We start from the raw sequence: 18,801 nt of genomic DNA on the forward strand, positions 1-18,801 counted from the left end.
TAACGCTGCTGATAACGCATTATCACAATTCAATTGGCAGATTTTCACAGAGATCCTCCCCAACGCCCACCCATCGGGCAACAGTTGCCCAGCCTCCCTATGGTATCTAGCGGCGAATAGTTGATGGCAGAGCGTCAGTTGCCCCGTCGATGTGGCAAGCATACGGTAAGGCGTGGGAAGAGTGGACACGACTAGTAGCAGGCAGACGGGTTGACCAATGTGAACAAGCCAGATTACAAGTCACCATAGAATTTCTCCACCAGCTAATGATGAGGGGCATATCAGGGGCGTCAGCGTAGCGGTGGCTGACCGGAGTAGCATTTCACTTCCAACTACTGAATTGGGGAGATGTGACAAAGAGATTCATCATCAGACAATCCATAAAAGGGTGGAAAAGGGGTCAGCCAAGTCAGGAGTGTAGACGTCCCGTCCCGTGTCACTAAAACTGATTTCTCACATCAAATCCCTAACACCATTAACATAACACTCACAATTTGAAGCAACATTACTGTCTACAGCATTTGCGATCGCCTTCTTCGGGGCGCTATGCATAAGCGAATTAGTCCCTCAATCCAAAATTACCACCAGTGGAGGCTTATTACACCAGGACGTAGTCATAGCCAATAATGCAATACGTCTACGCATACGCAAATCGAAAACGGATCCAGCGGGCAGGGGCACTTGGGTACTTCTACAACCCACAAACGGTACGCTGAGTCGGGTAACAATAGTAAAAACATATAACCATCAGATCACAAAGTAATTTCTTCCTATCACACAATGATGGAACGCCATTATCAAGATACCAGTTCCAAGCTATATTTTATAAATGCATAACATCGGCAGGGAACCACCCCAAAGATTATGGGACACACTCATTCCGCATAGGCGCGGCCACGGAAGCAGCAAGAGCAGGACTGTCAGAAACGGAAGTTCAGAGGATAGGGAGATGGCGATCCACGTGTTTGGCGAGATACATAAGACCGGACTTGTTATCCTAACGTGGTTTGTTTCTTTTACAGGTGATGCTAAGCCAAAAGTGTGGGTGATAGGCCACTCGTATATATATTGTGCAGAAAAAAGGGCGATAGTCCGCCCAGGCGGGAGGAAATTTGAGTTTCATTACACATATTTCACCTGGAGAGGTATTAGAGGCCTGCAATGGCCACAGGTACTAATGGAGGTAATGAAGGTAGGGAGAGAGGCAAGAGGTCCGGTCATCTTAGTTATACAGGCCGGGGGAAACAACATAGGTTATCACAACAGCGCATAACTAATGGCAATAATGAAACTAGACACTGAGCGCTTCAGAGAATTCTTCACAAAAATAACTATAGTATGGTCAGAGATTATGCCGAGGGCGGTATGGCAAGGTGCCCGAGACATCACGGCCATTGAACGGACAAGGCAGCTAATAAATATTTGGATGGCAAAATTTATAAGAGACCGAGGCGGTGTAGTGATACGACACCGACAACTGGAAGGAGATAAAGCAGGCCTCATACGGCCCGACGGTGTTCACTTAATGGATATTGGACTGGACATATTCCTGTCAGGACTCCAGGACGGAGTGGAACAAGCGTTAAGAGCGATGGATGGGGGTCAGAGTCCTGCATACGAGTACGCAGGATCCTCCGTGGCCTGGAAATAGAAAGGACATGTTGGAGAGTTACACTTGTTGGCCAACTTGCCGGTGTGGAGACCCAGGCATGCTGCAACAAGCTGAATTATTTTAGAAATAAAATGCCTTTCTAATGTCATGAGTATAAACAGTTAATAAAGCTGTGACCGATCCTCACCCATCCAGTTGTAAGAGTTACATGATTGTATTGTCAATGAAAGGGGGGCGGTAGGGGGGCTGAGCGTCTGGGTTTGGTTGGGGGTCCCCACAGTCTGCCTAGGCTAGATGCAGTTAAAAATTATTATTAGATACACAGGCGGTGCAGCTTGCTTCACAGCTGGGCTACTACACTGACTAGCACACACTGAAGCTTTGGAGCAGACGTCTGAGAAAACAGCTCTTCAACCATCTGTGTTACCCCAAGCCATAGTGTATGTAGTTTCTTACAGTTAAAAGGGGGGAGGGAAAGACGCAACCCACCTGTAATTGACGATGCCAACGTCACGTAAAACACAGCAAGGGGATTCCAAAAAGAGTCTCCATTTTTCCCAAAAATTTGTGGCACAGACACCACTTAAGTGGCATCAATTGCCCCAGAGTTGCTTAAAACGGTTGGTGAGGTGATTTTACCAATTCCTTAAGCTTAAGAAAAGTCCTTGCGGATGCATGATTTGTTCATCTTTATGAACGTGAGTCTGTCTACATTCTCAGTAGACAGCCGCGTGCGCTTATCTGTCAGCACACCACCAGCAGCGCTGAACACACGTTCAGAGAGAACGCTGGCTGCGGGGCACGACAACATCTCCAAGGCGTGAGTGGCGAGCTCAGGCCATTTTTCCAGATTGGAAGCCCAAAATGAGCAAGGGTCCAGTGACACAGTCATGGCTTCGATGTTCACTTGGAGATACTCCTGTGAGATTTACTACGCGCGCCACTGGTGTTTTGTGGAAAAGCACATGTAAGATTCTGCAACAGTCTCTGCTGATACTCCTGCATGCGTGAATACCTTTCTATGGCAGGAATTATTTCTGCAAATTTACTTTTGTACCAGGGATCTAAGAGTGTGGCAACCCAGTAGTCAGGATTATTTCGAATTCTGACAATCCGAGGGTCATGTTGCAGGTAGTGCAGCAAGAAAGCACTCATGTGTCTTGCGCATCCAGGAGCACCAAGTACCTGTAGTGTTGGTGGCAAGGTAAGAATCATGATTCCTTCCTCTGCCCTCTCCCCCCAACCTCACACAACAGAAATGTGATCAAGGTCTCCCTCATCTGATGAGTCTTCCATGCCCATCGCCAGTTCGTCCTCTACTTCTTCCTCGGCTCCTGCACCTTCCTCAACAGTTTGGCTACTACCATGTGCCCTGCTTAATCCCTCTCCCCCACCCTCCCATGCCTGCCACCTTGGTGCTGCCGACCGTCTGGACCTTGCAGATGTTAGCCCTTCCGCATACAACTCCTCCTCCTCTACTTCCTCCAACTCCTCTTGTCCCACCACCTGACTCCGAATTCTGTTTAACGTGTGCTCCAGCATGTAAATCACCGGAATAGTCATGCTGATAATGGCATTGTCAGCACTAAACATCTTCGTCGCCATTTCAAAACTGTGCAGAAGGGTGCATAGGTCCCTGATCTGAGACCACTCCTCCAGCGTGATTTGCCCCACCTCTGGATCTCGTTGGCCCAGGCTATACGTCAGAACGTATTGCACCAGGGCTTGTCGGTGCTGCCATAGTCACTGCAACATGTGCAGAGTTGAATTCCACCGTGTCAGCACATCGCATTTCAGACGGTGAAGTGGCAGGCCCAACGACTTCTGTAGAGATGTAAGTCGTTGAGCTGCGGGATGCGAACGGCGGAAGTGAGCACACAGAGACCGTGCCCTCTGCAGAAGGCCATCTAGTCCGGGATAGTGGGCTAAAAGTTGCTGGACAACCAGGTTCAACACGTGAGCCATACAAGGCACGTGTGTGACATTGCCCCGGCGAAGGGCCGCACCCAGGTTTGCAGCATTGTCGCACACGGCCTTCCCTGGTTGCAGGTCCAGTGGAGACAACCATTCATGAAACTGGTTCTCCAGAGCTGACCACAACTCCTCAGCTGTGTGACTCACATTTCCCAGACATTTCAAAGTAAAAACCGCCTGATGCCGTTGAGCCCTGCTGCCAGCATAGTAAGGAGGTGTGCAGGATTCCTTCTGCGCAGTTAGAAAGCGGGTGGCATTACCAGACAGGCTTTGGGTGCAGGTGGAGGACCGAGAGGAGGTTGAGGAGGCAGAAGCAGTGGAGGGACTTCGAGATAAAGAGGATTGACGCACAACTCATGGGGACGGCAAGACTTGGACAGCAGCCCCTTGTCCTGCTGTCACCATAGTTAACCAGTGCCCAGTCAGCGACATGTAATGCCCCTGTCCATGCCTACTCGTCCAAGTGTCTGTGGTGAAATGCACCCTGTCACACACAGAGTTTCTCAAAGAAGCGGTGATGTTGTGTGCGACATGCTGGTGGAGCGCAGGCACACCTTTCTTTGAGAAGTAGTGCCGGCTGGGCATCTGGTACTGGGGCACTGCGACGGACATAAGGTCTCGAAAATCCTCTGTGTCCACCAGGCGGAAAGGCAGTATTTCTGTAGCCAAGAGCTTGCAGATGGTGAAATTTAACCTCTTAGCTTTCTCATGGCTAGGAGGAAATGGTCTTTTACTTGTCCACATCTGAGGGACCGAGGGCTGGCTGTTGTGTTTAGACGGGGTTGAGTAGGGTGTCCGCGGAAAACTGCCAGTCTGTGAGGAAGATGCAGGCGGAAAAGTTAGGTTGCCTTGATCCAAAGGTGGTGCTCTCGATGTCGGAGAGCGCTCAACACCAGCTGTTGTTTCCACTTCCAAATGAAATGATGACCTGCCAATCACACTGGCTGTTGCGGGTAAAGAGGTGGCAGGTCTGCATCCAAAAACATGTGTGACTGCTGTCCCCCCCAGTCACAGAGGATGAAGAGGCTGCGGATGCACAAGATGGGGCAGACGGTGGTTGGCCCGGCCCGCTAGGCCACATTGTAGCACAGTGAGCTTCCCACTGCAACTTACATTATGCTTCATATCCATGTGAAGGTTCATGCATGAAGTACTCAAACTATGGATTTTTTGGCCTCTACTTAGCTTTTGGTGACAAATGTTACAGATAACACGAGTTGGGTCATCCTTATCGATCTGAAAAAATGCCCAGGCTATGCAAGGTTTAGAGCCCATGTGACCTGAAGAGCCACCACGACTTGTGGTCAGAGGCACAGTTGCGTTTGAGGATGCAGTTGTTGACGTGCTTCCAGTACTACGTCTCTGTCCAGGAAGGCACAACCTAAACTCGTCGTCACTAGCATCCTCCTCCACCTCCTCAGCTGACCTCATCGACTGGCTGACAGTGGGTTGACAGTAAGTGGGATCTCCAATCTCGTCATCATCACCCTGTGTGTTCTCACACCCGTCATCCTCAGAGCCAACCTCTTCCTGCCTTGTCCGAAAACTCAAGTTGTCGCTCCAATCAGGTATTTGAGTCTCATCGTCGTCTTCATCATTGTCTCCACCAACAGGAGTTACAGTTTGGGAACGAGGGTCTACATTATGTTCAGAATCTTCTTCATCTGTTCCTGGATCCGACTCATAAAGATTCTGGGCATCAGGGCAGATCATTTCCTCTTCTGGATTCACAGAAGCTCTGGAGCAGACCTCTGATTCCCAGGCTATAGTATGAGTAAACAGCTCTGCAGACTCAACCATCTGTTCTACCCCATACTCAGACGGGCAGCTGGAGACTTGGGAGCTGTGAGGAAGCAAGTGCAATTGGGGTGGCACCTCTAAGGACTGGAGTATTTGTGATGTTGAAGTTGAGGTGGAGGAGAGCCCACTTAAAGGAGCACTTGATATCCATTAAAGCACTTGCCTCATCTGGAATTTGTAGCGATGGGCGTGGCCGTAAGAAAGGGATCAGATCACATTGTCCACGAAAAGAAGTAGACATCTTAGTTTGGCTGGAAGATGGTCTTTCTTCTGCAGATGTTACTGTTGCTTTAACACCTACCCCATGGACACAACCTTTTTTTCCCTTCCCAACACGCCTATTCCCCTTTCCACCAGTAGCAGGCCTTTTGCCACTCATTTTGGTGGTTAACTAATTGACAGCTCTGTAGTTGTTTGCCCAAAAAACGATGGATGGAAACCGAGTAGAGCTGAGAGGCCTAACTGTGGTACTAGCCCAAAAGGATTGGCTGGGTTAGAAGCAGTAAAACAATTTTGTTACATACACAGGTGGTGGAGCTTGGTATAGATGGCCTAATAGAATGAGTACCACACACTGCTACAGGCCCCAAATTATTTTCCGGGCTAGATGCAGCTAAAAATTATTATTAATTTCAAAGCTGGTGGAGCTTGGTATAGATGGCCTAATACAATGAGTACCACACACTGCTACTATGCCCAAAATTATTTTCCGGGCAAGATGCAGCTTAAAATTATTATTAATTTCAAAGCTGGTGGAGCTTGGTATAGATGGCCTAATACAATGAGTACCACACACTGCTACTATGCCCAAAATTATTTTCCGGGTTAGGTGCAGCTAAAAATTATTATTAATTTCAAAGCTGGTGGAGCTTGGTATAGATGGCCTAATACAATAAGTACCACACACTGCTACTGTTAGAATCTTGCTCTTAGGTTTTTTCCTTTGCTGGTCACATGACCTTGTTGGCCTATTTAATCCTGCTCCGCCCTTCTGGCTTTGCTGGACTTCATTGTATAACTACTTTCTAGCTAGCCTGTGCTCTGTATCTAACTCTGTTAGTTTGCTTGGTCTACGGACCTCTATGTTCTATATATTTTGTTTGTTCATCTGTCTGCTACTATTTCTGTTAGGAGGTGTCCCATTTTCCTCCCAGTCCTTAGTACTTGTAGGGATTCCTTCCCCACATCTATAGGTCTCCGTACAGACTAGCTTAGGACTTTAGCAGGTCTGATCGCAGGATCAGGTTCCCTGTTACATCGTAGGGATTCAGCTGAGTTCTATCGTAGGGACAGATCTCCTCTCTTTCCTTAGCTCTGGTAGCAGAACATAACAGTAAGTCCAGCCTGCAAATTCTCTAAGGAAAGATTTTTCTGTTCCATCATGGTGTCGGTTCAGGATTTGGCTCATCGCCTGCAGGGACTCTCTCTGGAGGTGGCCGAGCTCCGTCAGCACGTGAGTAACTGTCCTGGAGCACATTTCTTGGAGCCTAAGGTATGTTTGCCGGATTTATTTTTTGGTGAACACCGAGAATTTTTTTCATTTAAAAATGCTTGCTTATTGTATTTTCGTTTGAGACCCAAGTCCTCTGGGGATGAATCCGAGCGCATAGGGTTCATAATGTCACTTTTGCGCAAAGAGCCTCAGGAGTGGGTCTTTTCTTTGCAACCTAGTGATACATGCTTCAGATCAGTGGATAGTTTTTTTTCTGCTTTGGGACTATTATATGATGATCCTGACCGTGTCGCATAAGCTGAGACTGAGTTGAGACGTTTGAAACAGGGATCAGGTAATGTGGAAAAATATTGTACTTATTTCCGTCGATGGTCTACTCAAACAGGGTGGAACGATTCTGCTCTGAAAAGTCTATTTCTTGCTGGGCTCAATGAAAGGGTTAAAGACCTGCTAATTGCTTATCCTACACCTGAAGATTTGCAACAGGCTATGCAATTAGCTATACGGGTGGATAGAAGACTGCGTGCAAGGGTTAATGAGAGCAAATCCTCTGCTATGTCAGTTTCTGGTTATGAGAATGTGTGTACTAACAGTGGTGAACCGATGGAGATTGGATCGGTGGCACCTCGCTCTCAAGAAAAAGACCGTAGATTTTCTGAAGGCTTGTGTTTCTATTGCGGAAAATCTGGTCATTTGATTAAAGGCTGTGAGCTTCGTATGAAGAAAGAAAAAAAAATGGTCAGTCATGCCCGTATTGCCTGTTTAAATTCCAAGGGTGTATTTTTAGCTGCTTCCACGATTGCTCAGGAAAAATTAATGGAATTTCGGGTGTTTGTTGATTGTGGGTCTACTCTGAATGTAATTGATGGGGGATTCTTGGAAAGACTCAATTTAAAACCCGAACCTTTATCATCCCCCATTGCTGTGGTTTCTGTGGATGGTTCCCCTTTGAAGAATATTACTCTCAAGGTCTGTGAATTTCCTCTCACTATTAATGGTGTTCACCATGAGAAATTGGATTTGGTAGTTTTGAATAACTTGCCTTCTCCAGTAATATTGGGATTGCCCTGGTTAAAATTTCACAATCCTGTACTGGATTGGTCTACCAGTGAAATTAAATCCTGGAGCCATAAATGTTATGACAAGTGTTGTAACGGGCGTATTGCAGCTTTGGATAGGGGAGAATTGCCTGTTCCTATTCAGGATTTTTGGAGAGTTTTTTCTGAGAAGGAATCGCAGGTTTTGCCTCCCCATAGAGACTATGATTGTTCTATTGAATTTGTCCCTGGAGCGACTCTTCCTAAAAGTCGTTTATTTAACCTTACTATTCCTGAGAGGAAGGCTTTGGAGGAATACATACAGACAAGTTTGGCCGCCGGTCACATTAGGCCCTCTAAGTCTCCTGTGGCGGTTGGATTTTTTTTTGTAAAAAAAAAGGACGGCGGTTTACGTCCTTGTCTGGATTTTCGTGAGATTAACAAAATTACTGTACGCAATCCTTACCCACTGCCATTGATTCCTGATCTGTTTAACCAGTTAATGGGGGCCAAGTGGTTCTCTAAAATTGACCTTAAGGGGGCATACAATCTGTTGCGCATGAAGGAGGGTGACGAATGGAAGACTGCTTTTAACACTCCTGTGGGTCATTTTGAGAACCTGGTTATGCCTTTTGGTCTTACTAATTCTCCTGCATTTTTTCAGAATCTTATTAATGACATCCTTAGACCTTTGATCGGCAAAAATGTGGTTGTGTATTTGGATGACATTTTGATTTATTCGCCGGATCTGGAGTCTCATTGGCGGAGCGTACGTGAGGTATTACAGTTATTAATGGACAATTCGCTTTTTGCTAAGCTGGACAAATGTGAGTTCGCTGTACAGAGAATTAGTTTTTTGGGTTACATTATCTCCAGCGAAGGTTTTGAGATGGACCCGGTTAAAGTTCAAGCTGTACAGGAATGGCCTAGGCCTATTGGTTTGAAATCGATACAGAGGTTTTTAGGTTTCGCCAATTATTACAGAAAATTCATAAAAAATTTTTCTAGTATTGTCAAACCTCTGACCGATCTCACCAGGAAAGGTGCTGATGCGGTTCAGTGGTCTTCTGAGGCCATTGAAGCTTTTGTGTATCTCAAGGAGAGGTTCACCTCTGCTCCCATCCTTATGCAGCCTGATGTGACTAAGCCGTTTTTGGTTGAGGTTGATGCTTCCTCTGTGGGGGTTGGCGCAGTATTGTCTCAGGATAACGGGGATGGATTACATCCCTGTGCCTTTTTTTCAAAAAATTTTTCGGAGACTGAACTGAATTACGATATTGGTAATCGGGAATTATTGGCTATTAAACTCGCATTTGAACACTGGCGCCACTTCTTGGAAGGTGCAGAATTTCCCGTTCAGGTTCTTACGGATCATAAAAATCTGATATATCTTGATGCTGCCAAGCGCCTGAATGCCCTTCAGGCTAGGTGGGCACTGTTTTTCTCGCGGTTTAATTTCTCCGTTACTTACATCCCTGGTACTAAGAATGTTAAGGCGGATGCCTTGTCTCGCAGTTTTTCTCCCATAGTCGGTGCTGAGAAAGAGGAGAACATTGTACAAGAAGGTGTTGTGATAGCTGCTTTGGACTCCGTTTTGGAAGATGAGATTCTTAAAGCACAGGAGAATGCCCCATCTAACACTCCTCATGGGAGGTTGTTTGTGCCTGGGACCTTTAGGAGAGATTTGTTTGTTGAGTGTCACGAATCTCGGTTGGCAGGTCATCCCAGAATCTCTGAGACCAAGAGACTGGTGGGTCGCAGTTTTTGGTGGCCTGGATGGCAGAAGGAAGTCATTAAGTGGGTGCGTCAATGTACTATATGTGCTAGATCTAAGTCCTCACATACTCCTGATGCGGGGTTGCTTTGTCCTTTGGAGGTTCCCAGTGCTCCTTGGACACATTTGGCTATGGACTTTATAACTGACCTTCCCCCCTCTGAGGGTTTTACTGTCATCTGGGTGGTCGTGGACCGTTTTAGCAAGATGTGTCACTTGGTTCCCTTCGTCAAACTGCCCTGCGCTAAAACTCTCGCTAAGGCCTTTGTCAAGGAAATTGTCAGACTTCATGGCGTTCCTACTGACATTGTTTCTGATAGGGGTCCTCAGTTCGTGGCTCGTTTTTGGCGTGCCTTTTGTGACAGGTTGGGAGTTCATTTGTCGTTCTCGTCCGGATATCATCCTGAATCTAATGGCCAGACAGAAAGGAAAAACCAGGATGTTGAGCAGTTCTTGCGTTGTTTTGTGGCAGACAATCAAGAGGGGTGGTCTGAGTTTCTGCCACTTGCTGAATTTGCTCTGAACAATCATACATCTTCTTCTGCTGGTTGTTCGCCTTTTTTTTGTTGTTCTGGGAGACATCCGTCGTTTGGGTCGTTCTCCAAGTTGGGATCTGCCGTGCCTGAGGAGGAGAATTTTTCCGGTGATTTGGAGAGAGTTTGGACGGATGTGCGTGGTAATCTTCAGGAGGCCAACAGAAAATCTAAAGACTACTTTGATAGGAAACGACAGGAGGTTTTGTTCGCTGTTCGTGACATGGTTTGGTTGTCCTCTAGGAATCTGCGGTTGAGGATTCCTTCTAAGAAATTGGGTCCCAAGTTTGTAGGGCCCTTTAAGGTGCTTCAGGTTGTCAACCAATCTGCTGTTAGGTTGGAGGTTCCTACCTCCTGGAGAATTAATCCGGTATTTCATGTCTCTCTGTTAAAAAAAGCTGTTGTGTCGGATGGTGACGCCTCTGCCTCTGTTCCTCCGGTGGTGGAGGACGGGGAATATGAAATTTCTCGCATCCTTAACTCTAGACGGTATAGAGGTAGTTTGCAGTATCTTGTGGCCTGGAAAGGTTTCGGACCCGAGGATAACTCTTGGGTGAGGTCAGATGATGTTTCCACGTCCAGACTTATCAGAGCGTTTCACAGGAGATTTCCTGATAAGCCTGGTCCTAGGGGATCCGGAGGATCCTCTTAGAAGGGGGGGTACTGTTAGAACCTTGCTCTTAGGTTTTTTCCTTTGCTGGTCACATGACCTTGTTGGCCTATTTAATCCTGCTCCGCCCTTCTGGCTTTGCTGGACTTCATTGTATAACTACTTTCTAGCTAGCCTGTGCTCTGTATCTAACTCTGTTAGTTTGCTTGGTCTACGGACCTCTATGTTCTATATATTTTGTTTGTTCGTCTGTCTGCTACTATTTCTGTTAGGAGGTGTCCCATTTTCCTCCCAGTCCTTAGTACTTGTTGGGATTCCTTCCCCACATCTATAGGTCTCCGTACAGACTAGCTTAGGACTTTAGCAGGTCTGATCGCAGGATCAGGTTCCCTGTTACATCGTAGGGATTCAGCTGAGTTCTATCGTAGGGACAGATCTCCTCTCTTTCCTTAGCTCTGGTAGCAGAACATAACAGCTACTATGCCCAAAATTATTTTCCGGGCTAGATCCAGCTAAAAATTATTATTAATTTCAAAGCTGGTGGAGCTTAGTATAGATGGCCTAATAGAATGAGTACCACACACTGCTACAGGCCCAAAATTATTTTCCGGGCTAGATGCAGTTAAAAATTATTATCAATTTCAAAGCTGGTGGATCTTGGTATAGATGGCCTAATACAATGAGTACCACACACTGCTACAGGCCCAAAATTATTTTCCGGGCTAGATGCAGCTAAAAATTATTATTAATTTCAAAGCTGGTGGAGCTTGGTATAGATGGCCTAATACAATGAGTACCACACACTGCTACTATGCCCAAAATTATTTTCCGTGCTAGATGCAGCTATAAATTGTTATTAATTTCAAAGCTAGTGGAGCTTGGTATAGATGGCCTAATACAATTAGTACCACACACTGCTACTATGCCCAAAATTATTTTCCGGGCTAGATGCAGCTAAAAATTATTATTAATTTCAAAGCTGGTGGAGTTTAGTATAGATGGCCTAATAGAATGAGTACCACACACTGCTACAGGTCCAAAATTATTTTCCGGGCTAGATGCAGCTAAAAATTATTATTCATTTCAAAGCTGGTGGAGCTTAGTATAGATGGCCTAATACAATGAGTAACACACACTGCTATTATGCCCAATAGGTTTTACTTGGCTAGGTGCAGTAAAAAATTTGTATTACATACACAGGTGGTGTAGCTTGCAACACAGATAGCCTACTCCACTGACTAACACGCACTGCAAGAGGCCCAAAAGGATTTGCTTAGCTAGATTTAGCCAAATGCTGTGAAAAACACTTGCACAGCACTAAAACAGACCTGCCTGGCAAAAAGTCCTAGGAAATGCTGTAACCTAGCCCTCAAAAGGGCTGCAATTACAACTAGTCCCTACTCCCAACCTATCTGTCTATTTAAGAGCAAATTTGCTTACAATTCACACAGTTAGAAAGTATAGCGCCCACAGCAGCAGCGGTGCAGTCTAACACTCAGCTGCAGCAGTGAGAAAATGGTGGCGACGTGGAAAATGGCTGGGTCTTATAGGGCAAGGACATGTGACATACACAGCCAATGACACATGCCCTTGCTTGTGTGAAAAAAAGTACTTCGCTGCGTGTGTGCGCTGCTGATAGGCTGACAGACTGCACCTCCCCACTGTAAATGCGGGAAAGAAAAAAAAAATGGAGATCTACATTATTTCGGCAGAGATCCATCCCCTGCCCCTCCCCCCGCCCACTGTACACTCAAACTGTATATTAACATTGATTAACAGCATTACTGTGAAAAAATCCAGTTACGATTTTGGTGCACGAACAGTTATCGAACATAACCTCGAACAGCCGGATTTTTTCAAATCGTTCGTGTTCGTTGAACGGCTCGAACACCGCCCAAAACAGCTCGAATTTCAGATTGGCGAACAGTTCGAGTCGAACACCGCTCATTTCTACTGACTACGCCTTTACCTCTTCCCTCTGTTTATGACGTACCCTCCTGGATTTAACTTCGGACTCCTTGACTATCCCGTCTCACAGCTTGGCCGTGAAAAGTGATTCAGCGTCACTTTTTCAATCCCTACTTTATGGTCAGACCAAGGACTAAATAAGTTAAAGGATATTCATAATGGGGAAAATTTCCTGACATTCAAAGACCTATATAACAAATTAAATTTAACCTCGGCTTATTTTTTACATTATATGATCATAAAGGACCAATTTATGGCTTCCTCCGGAACAACCCCCTAATATCAGAAGCTACTTGCAAACCTTATTTGCAATATAGATCATAAAGTATTCTGGAGTCTAAGACTATGTGTCCACGATGCAGAAATTCTCCGGATTTTTTCCTGAGCGTTTCTGCATCTCCCTGGCAGAAAAAACGCATGTGGATTGTACATGCGTTTTTCCTGCCAGGGACATGCGGATGTGAAGCGTTCTTCACATGCATTTCCGCATGCGGGTTGACAAGCGCTTTACAATCGATTTTAGCATCACTTGGAAAGTGCTTGTCAGCTTGGTCACACTATATAAATCCATGCAAACGGCATGGATTTATATAGTGTGACCTTAAAGAATGTTTAAAAATAAAAAAATAAATCTATACTTACCTTTCGATGGTCCCTGGAGTCTTGCCTCGCCCCGTCCTCCCTTGCCGGCAGCTCGCGGTACACTACACTGAAGGACCTGCCGTCACATGACTATGACGTCAGCGCAGGTCCTTCAGTCCACCGCGATCTCCCGGCAAGTGAGGACAAGCGCAGCGGGGGCCATCAGAAGGTAAATATGATATTTATTTTTTATTTTATTCTTTTTTTTACAGGTTCTATGGTACCCGGGTATGGAGGAGAGTCTCCTCTCCTCCACACCCGCGTACCATCCGCACATTGAATGCGCATCTACATTTACAGTGATGCGTAATCTAAGCGTTTCAATGCAAGTCAATGGCGGCGAAAACGCAGCACTTCCGCAAAGTAATTGGTAGTGCTGCGTTTTTTTCCGCAATGATAACCTGCAGCGGAAATTTCCGCAGCATGTGCATAGCACATGCGGATTGTCATTGGGGAACATGGCAGGCCTTCTACCATGCGTTTTTTAAGCGTTTCTGCAGCATTTATGCCGCTGCGGAAACGCTTAAAAAACGCATTGTGGGCACACAGCCTAAAAAACATTTACAATTGGTTTAACAATGATACTACAATGATAAAAAACGTATATATGAAAAGATGGGAAAAGGACTTGAAAACACTTCAATCAGAGGACTGGGAAAATGCCATAGCGTATACATATTCATCTAATATCGCAATGTCTCTTCACGAACCGTTCTATAAAATTCTGTCCAGATGGTATTATACTCCATCCAGATTGCAACATATAAACTCAAATAACTCTCCTTTATGCTGTAGAAGGTGTGGTCTTCAGGGGAATCTTATTCATATTTTCTGGAGTTGTCCAAAAATACAACTTCTATGGAATCAAACATTTGATCTTATTAAAAGATTAACTAATTCTACAATTACAATTACCTTCCTGATGGCCCTACTTTCTACAGGTATGGAGGATATAAGACCATCGGACCGACCTATTATTATACACATCTTCCTGGTAGTTAAAAACGCTATTGCATTTCGCTGGAAAAACTCAGACATACCCAAATTCCCAGATATTCTAGAGAGAATTGCTCTCCACAAGACTAGAAATGGGATTGCTGGTCGGCTGCTTTCCCATAAACTTTAAATATTCATCCCGGTTATGTGCTTAATGCCTCACTCTATGTTATAGGTAAATGAACATATTAGGTTTGATAGTTTATATTATTTTATTTTAATGCAATTCATTAACTGTTGTATTATCGTTGTTCACCTTATGACGACTCTTGTACCCAAATCATTAAGTTCTCCTACCCTATCCCTATTTCCCCCCCAAAGTTTAGAATCCTAATTCCTTCTCTTCCTTGTCTCTTTCCTTCTTCCCATAAAAAATGTTCAATAAAAATTATTGGAAAAGGGATATCCTTCCACAAGCTTCTCACAATAATTGGTCGAAATTTGGGCCCATTCCTCCTGACAAAACTGGTGTAACTGATTCAGGTTTGTAGGTTGTCTTGCTCCCACCTGCCTTTTCAACTTTGGCAATAAATTTTCAATAGGATTAAGATCAGGGCTTTGTGATGGCCACTCCTAAACATTGACTTTGTCATCCTTAAGCCACTTTGTTACCATTTTGGCAGTATTTTTTGGGTCATTGTCCATTTTGAAGACCCATTTCCGCCCATGCTTTAACTTCCTGGCTGATGTCTTGAGATGTTGCTTCAGTATTGCCACATAATCTTCTTTTCTCATTATGCCATCTATTTTGTGAAGTGCACCAGTCCCTCCTTCAGCAAAACAACCCCACAACATGATGCTGCCACCCCCGTGTTTCAAAGTTGGGATGGTGTTCTTAGGCTTCTAAGCTTCTCCCTTTTTACTCCAAACGTAACAATGGTCATTATGCCCAAAAAGTTAAATTTTAGTTTCATCAGACCACAGGACATGTCTCCAAAAATTAAGGTTTTTGTTCCTGTGTGCATTTGTAAACATTAACCTGGCTTTTTAATGCTTTTTTTGGAGTAATGGCTTCTTCCTGGCAGAGTGGCCTTTCAGTCCATGTTGACATAGTACTCGTTTCACTGTGGTTATTGACACAATCTTAACAGCTTCCGCCATCATCTTCACAAGGTCTCTTGCTTTAGTCCTTGGGTTGATACAGTATGCACATGTCGGAACAAAGCACGTTCATCTCTGGGACACAGAACCCGTCTCATTCCAGAGCAGTATGATGGCTGGACATTCCCATCTTGTTTATACTTGCATATAATTGTTTGTACAGATGAACGAGGCACCTTCAGGTATCTTGAAATTGAACCCAAGGCCAGCAAGTTCACAATTATGTTCCTGATATCTTCGCTGATTTCTTTGGACCTTCCCATGATGCTACACAAAGAAGCAGTGTGTTTCAGGTATGCATTAAAAAACATTCACAGGTTTATCTCTAATTAACTCAGATGTTGCCAAAAAAACAGAAGTCAGAAGATTCCAAACACATGACATCATCATATGGGCAGTCCAGAATTGTTTAAAGGCACAGTAATCTTAGTGTGTGTAAACTTTTGACTTTGCAGCAAGTAATACAAATGCCTTAAAACATTCTCTCTGTCTCATTATTCCGGCATTTGGCAAATATTAAAAATTAGGGTAATCCTAATTGACCTAAAACGAGAAAGGGTTATTCTGATTTCATGTCAGATATTGAGAAAAACATGCATGTGTCTTTTTATATAGTGTATGTAAACTTCTGGTTTCAACTGTATGTATGCAGCGTTTATTTCATGTACAAAATGATATATAGTAAAGGTGAATGTACGATAAATACAAATATAGTACATGTCAATGGATCACCCACATGTATCAAGGCATAAAGTGTGTTGAACTAGCATAATAAAGTGCAAGTGCAGATAGTTCTTAGCCTGTGGTCCCAATGTAGCAAATCCTACAAAGGTGTCAGCATGAGATTATATCAAATCTAGTAGCAGAGGTGTCAGCTTGAAACTATAAATCACATACTGTATCCAGATGTCGCCTGGCAGAATAGTGACTGTACCTAGGTAGAAGTGTGGCGCCCCTGCGGGTTCAGTCACCACAGAGGTACAATATCTCACCCAGAGGTGTGGTATCTCACTCTCAGGTAAGGATAGAGTGCTGCCCGGGACCCTAACACCTGTGTCGCGCCCAGCTGCGCTTGGTACCACAGATCCTAGAAGGGTGCATTAATGGAATCCTCCACAAGAGGCCCCCATAAACATTTACACATCTCCACTTTCCACCTCAGACCAGCAGAGGGAGCCCGTTAGGGATATAAATAGGGAAGGTGGAGCTAGGCAGTTAGTTAGTCTGGAGTGCACAGAGAGTGAAAAGCTGTGTGTGCGGAGAAGCACGTGGGTTGCTGTGTAGGCAAGCAAGGCCTCCAGTGGTCCTGAAGCCCAGTCTATACTCAGGATCTCAAGTAAGTGAGCCCAAGTTGTGCCCACGCCTGTAAGAGCGGTGAAGAGCGGCAAGCTGCCGTTAGTGTGAGTAGCCTAGTGAGGGCCCGAGCGTGGCCAAAGGCGAGTGGAAAGTGAGTAGCAGTGGGGGCAGAGAAGCTTACCCAGCTCACCCCGAAACATATACCGGACACTGGGTCCGAGCTTACCGGGATCTCTACAATCCAGTAAGGCATAACCGGAGTCCCTGGAGAACTACAGATCCCAGGTTCACCATAGAGCTGATATTTAACAGAGCCAGGAGACACATAGGCCCCGTAAACTGGGAGCGTGCACTCCAAGAGAAGGCCCTACCACAACGTCAGCCGGTGCAGGACAGAGATAAAGTTAGGCCTAGCATCAGGCAGGTCAGAAACTTACTACGCAGAGGCAAGAAACAGGAGGCCCTAAACCCGCTCATTGGGGAGGATCCTGATATGCACCCTTCACCCTACAGTGCTCCGGGATGTGCCTGAACTACCACCAGTAAAAGGTACTGAAGTGACTACCGTGTCCGTTCCCGTTCTTGCTCTGACCCGGCTGGGTCTCGCCTGTCCTGCATTCCCCTCTCCGTATGCTGCCCTGAGGCCTAGCTCCACCTGTGGGGAGCTATACCATCGAGCTGCCTTATCACCGGCCTCAGTGGACTGCCGCAGCGCTGGTGATTCTCATCAGAAACCACAGGTGGCGTCACGAACTTCCATAAAATTAACAAACAATCCCCTTTTAAAAGCTGACCCCAGGGTACGGGCCCGGGAGCCGACCACCGCGACATCCTCAAGGCCAGGCAAAGGCCCGGGTACCGAGTCGTCCCCACCCCCCTGGGCGAGTCATCTTCCCTGGCGTCACGAACAGGATCGCGTGCCCGCTGCAACGACGGAGTGTTATGCCCGTTGCCACCGGGTACTGTGCGCCTTTAATTAAAAACTGTGTACGTTAAACAGTGGTGAAGATTGTCGCCATTGTTAGGCCGCCGAGCGAGAAGAAGGGCGTAACCGCGGGAAACTGAGGGGTGTACATGCAAAAGCGCGCGAAGCCCCGGACACGCCCCACGCCTTGATGTCAAACCAGGAAGCGCCAGGTCCTGGAAGGAGCGTCGCTGAACGATCTGACGCAGGACGCAAGCGACGCAAGGTCCTGAAGAAGACCGTCACTGGCGGACCTGCGGCCTACCGGAAGAAAAGAAGGTAGGCCACGGTTCGCTAGGGAGGCGTCAGAATGTCCGAGGAACAGCACGACGCCGGAATACTGGTTAATGGCCCTGATGTTCAACCCGCGCCCGACGCTGGGCAGGCCGAGGCGGCCGCTCCACCATCAGCGCCTGTAACTCCTGTCATCCCCATATCTCTACCGTACATTCCAGGAGCAAAGTGGCTCCCCCAGTACAACGGCAAACCAGATACCCTGTCTGGATTCAAAAGGAAGATATGCGGTATCTTGGACATGTACTCTATGACAGGCAAGCAGAGGGCCGCTGTTGTATTAGGACAACTGACTGGTGCTGCGGAACGGGAAGTGGAAACATGGTCAGCCGCAGACCAGGAGTCAGTGTCCGCAATCTTTAAAAAGCTACAGATTGTTTTTGAGGATCATACTGAGGCGGTCCTCCAGATGAGGTTCTACAACTGTTCCCAACAGCTGGAGGACAATGTTCGGGACAATGCCTGGCGTCTACAAGGGGCCCTGCGGTCTCTGAAACAGGTTAGTCCGACCAGCATCGAAAATGAAAACAAAATGCTGAAGGAACAGTTTGTCCGGGGACTGAGGTCTCCAGAGGAGAGCAGGACTGTGCGTTGGTGGTCCTTAGATCATCCAGATGCCACCTTTGACAATCTTAAGGACATGGCTATAAAAGGACTGCAGCCCCTGGAAACAAATGCCATCCAATGTTACCAGGGTGGGGCTACCCCAGTGCCTGCTACACCCACCTGTTCCCCAGTAGCTGCTGA

Source organism: Phyllobates terribilis, unplaced genomic scaffold, assembly GCF_046119375.1.
Source record: "Phyllobates terribilis strain yellow unplaced genomic scaffold, ASM4611937v1 Scaffold_1__5_contigs__length_1240528914, whole genome shotgun sequence".
NCBI lineage: Eukaryota > Metazoa > Chordata > Amphibia > Anura > Dendrobatidae > Phyllobates > Phyllobates terribilis.